The following is a 4,295-nucleotide window of genomic DNA, read 5'->3' as shown; positions in this document are numbered from 1 at the left end:
ATTGTTCATTGCTAGTATACAGAAATACAACTGATTTTTGAATATTGATCTTATATCCTGCTTAACTTTTTTTTTCCAAACAAAAGGACTCACGTATTTATTACTGAATCAACTTATATATGCATAAGCATAAAAAAGAAAGGGGAAAAAAAAACAGTGCTTTGCCCAATAAAGTAAGTCCAACTGTTCAGAAAGGTTTACTTTTTCAATTTGATATGACAAGATGCTAGTCAACTTGGTAAAGCATAAATATGTGTGGTATCACATGTGCGATTCTTTACAGACCCAGCTTTGTTCTTCTCCAGTGTCTCCTTTCGGAGTTGCACCTGATTTTATTGCCATTTTTCATTAAAACCTAAGAAGGCATGGGACTATTCTGTTTTTGTTTCCTGGCCAGGAAGTGCTTGATTCTAAAAGTTTTATGAGAAGACATGGTGGAGCTGGGAGTCAAATGCACACACAACAATGGTGGACGAAGCTGGAGAAAGCCTGCTTAACTCTTTTATTAACTCTAATAGTTTTGCATGGGTGCATGTCCCTTAGGATTTTCTTGTATACCTTTTGTTTTAAAGTGCTCTGTCAAGATATAGTCATATATACAATAAGCTTAATATATTAAAGCATAGGGTTTTGAATTTTGTCCTGGTTTCATCCATGAAACCTTCACATAAGCGAAATTATGAGCATAACCATAACACCTAAAAGTTTCCTTATACATCTTTTGCAGTTCTTCCTTTCTGATCATATTGGCTCTCCCTCCTGATGCCATGCAACTCTCAATCTCCTTTCTGTCAGTATAGATTGGTTTGCATTCTCTAGACTTTTTTTTAAATTTTTTTTAATTCAGTTTTATTGAAATATATTCACATACCATACAATCATCCATGGTATACAATCAACCGTTCTCAGTATGATCATATAGTTATGCGCTCATCACCACAATCTATTTCTGAACATTTTCCTTACATCAGAAAGAATCAGAATAAGAATAAAAAATAAAAGTGGAAAAAGAACATCCAAACCATCCCCCATCCCACCCTATTTGTCATTTAGTTTTTATCCCCATTTTTCTACTCATCCATCCATACACTAGATGAAGAGGGTGTGATCCACAAGATTTTCACAATCACACTGTCACCCCTTGTAATCTACATTATTATATAATCATCTTCAGGAGTTCAGACTGCTGGGTTGAAGTTTGGTAGTTTCAGGTATTTACTTCTAAATATTCCAATACATTAAAACCTCAGAGGTGTTATCTGTATAGTGCATAAGAATGTCCACCAGAGTGACCTCTCTACTCCATTTGAAATCTCTCAGCCACTGAAACAATTTTGTCTCATTTTGCATCCCCGTTTTGGTTAAGAAGATACTCTCAGTCTCACGATGCCGGGTCCAGATTCATCCCCAGGAGTCATATCCTGCATTGCCAGGGAGATTTACACCCTTGGGAGTTGGGTCCCACATAGGGGGGAGGGCAGTGAGTTCACCCATTGAGGTGGCTCAGTTAGAGAGAGAGAGAGGGCCACATCTGAGCAACAAAGAGGTACTCAGGGGGAGACTCTTAGGCATAATTATATGCAAGTTTAGCCTCTCCTTTGCAGTAACAAGCTTCATAAGGGCAAGTCCCATGATCGAGGGCTCAGCACATCAAACCGCCAGTCCCAATGTTTGCGACAACATCAACACCAGTCCAGGTGAGGAAGTTCAACACTTCTGCACCTTCCCCCAGCTCCTCGGGGCTGGGGGGTGGGGGAGGCTGTAAATATATTTTTTATTATCTGCCCAAATTACTTTGGGATGTGTCACTATTTCACTCTAGCCTATACTAACCTACCGTATCTCACTTCCTATTCAAAGTTCCATGTAATTGTGGTGTTTGAACGAAACGACTGTAGAGTTGTACTGTTTAGAAAATGTAGATCCTGTACCAAATAGACATATCTTTCCTTGGTCTCATGGAGGTTGAAGTTTTAAAACACAGTCTAGACTTTTTTATAAGTGGAATCATATAGCTTGTACTTGATGTTGTCTGGCTTCTTTATTGGCATGAATATTTTAAGATTCATTGTTGTTTTTCATTGGTTCAGTCCTTTCAATATTTAATTCATTTCTATTGCTGAGTATCTATTCTATGTATGGAAAGACTACAATTAGTTTTTGGGTTCACCTTTTTATAAATATTTGTATCGTTTCCTGCTAGTGGCTATTATGAATAAAGTGGCCATGATCATTTGTGTACATATCCTTGGATGAATATTGCTTTGATATCTCTTGGGTAAATACCTAGAAATAGAATGGCTGTGTCATATTATTGGTGTATGTTTAACTTTTTAAGAAATTGTCAAACAGTTTTTCAAAGTGATTGTACCATTTTACATTCCCCTCTGCAGCGTATGAGAATTTCAGTATCTCCACTTTCTCTCTAACTATCAATATAGTCTGTTTTTAAATTGTATCCATTACAATAAGTGGTTAGTAGAATCTACATTTTAATTTGCATTTTCCTAATGACTAATGATGTCAAACATCTTTTTATGCACTTATCTGGCATTTGTATATCTACTTTGGTAAAATGACTGTCCATGTATTTTGTCCATTTAAAAAATTGCTTGTTTTATTATTAAATTTTGAAAGTTTTTTATATAATTTGAATACAAATCCTGTCTCTGATATATAATTTACAAATATTTTCTCCCAGCGCATGGCCTGTCTTTTCATTCTCTTAATATTGTCTTTCAAAGTGCAGAAGTTTATATTTTTTATGGAATTCAGTTTACCAGTTTATATTTTTCTGGAATGTGCTTTTGGTGTCATAATTAAGAAATCTTTGCCTAACCAACTATTGCAAAGATTTTTCTTCTATGTTGATTATAGAAGTTTATGGTTTCAGGTTTTGCATTTTAGGTCTATTATTCATTTGGGGTTAAATTTTGTATTTGTTGCAAGTATTAATCAATGTTCATTTCATTTTTTTAATTTTGCATATGGAGATCCAATTGTTCCAGCATCATTTGTTCAAAAGCCTATTCTTTCTCCACTAAATTGCCTTTGCACTTTTGTTGCAAAATCAGTTACCATATGTGTGTGGGTTTACTTCTGGATACTCTATTATGTTACACTGATCCACCTGTCTCTCTTTATTTCAATTACATACTTTCTTGATTATTGTAGTTTATAATAAGGTTTAAAGTGCTAATCCTCCAACTTCGTTCTTTTTAAAGGTTGTTTTGGCTCTTCTAGGTCCTTTGTATTCTACAGGAATTTCAGAAGCAGCTTGTCAGTTTTTACAATAAAAACCGATAGAATTTTTATTGGGGTTGCATTGAATCTATAGATTCAATGGGTAGATTTACATGCTAAGAATATTGAGTCTTTTCTCTATGAACATGATAGAGCTCTTTACTTATTTAGGACTTCTATAAATACTCTCAGCCATTTTTTTTTTTTTTATTTTTTTAAAATTTTATTTTGAAATAAATTCAAAGTTATAAAAACAGTTGCAAAAACAATACAAACCCCATACACAGAACTCCAGCATACCCTGACTCCCCTCCCTCGATATCCTGATCCACCAACTTTAACATGCTGTCACACCATTTCTCTTTCCCTCCCTCCCTCCCTATCTATCATCCATCATCTATGGCTCTGTCTTCTGAACATATGGGAGCTGGCTGCACACATCCTTGAACAAACACTATAATTCACATATACAATTCCCATGAATAAGAACATTCTTTTGTGCAATCCCATTATGCTCAGGTAAGAAGTTCAAGAAATTCAACATTGATACAAAGCTTACATTCTATATTTCCTTTTTTTTTTTTTTTCTTATGTCTCAACTGTGTCCCTTTGAGCCTCCTGTCTTCCATCCACAGATCCCATCCAGGATCATCCTTGTCATTCAATTGTCATCTATTTAGACTGTCTTTTTTTTTTTTTTTTTTCAATTGTGGAAACATATACAGCCTAAATCTTCCCATTCCACCCCCTCCCTAGCATTCCATTAGTGAGATTAATCACATTTAGAATGTTGTAATGTTATCACCTTCCCACCATCCATTACTAGAAATTTCCCTTCACCTCAAACAGCAACCCTATACTCATTTCTTAACTCCCCATTGCCCCTTCCCCCACTTCTCATAACCCATACTCTATTTTTCATCTGTATGGTCATATTCTCTGATAATTTCTTTGTGTTTACTGTGGGGCTTAAAATTAACCTCTTAAATCCATAACAATCTTGTTTCTCTTTGATACCAACTTAACTTCAATAGGACACATAAACTATGTTC

At 35.1% G+C, this 4,295-nt stretch overlaps 1 pseudogene; it reads right to left on the bottom strand.

Moving 5' to 3' along the window:
* Positions 1–277: 277 nt before the first annotated feature.
* Positions 278–433, bottom strand: LOC119529004 (annotated as a pseudogene).
* Positions 434–4,295: the final 3,862 nt, after the last annotated feature.

This window comes from Choloepus didactylus, chromosome 3 (genome assembly GCF_015220235.1).
Source record: "Choloepus didactylus isolate mChoDid1 chromosome 3, mChoDid1.pri, whole genome shotgun sequence".
Classification (NCBI taxonomy): Eukaryota; Metazoa; Chordata; class Mammalia; order Pilosa; family Megalonychidae; genus Choloepus; species Choloepus didactylus.
Note: the sequence above shows the minus strand (reverse complement) of the source record. Positions and strands in the feature narration are given on the sequence as shown.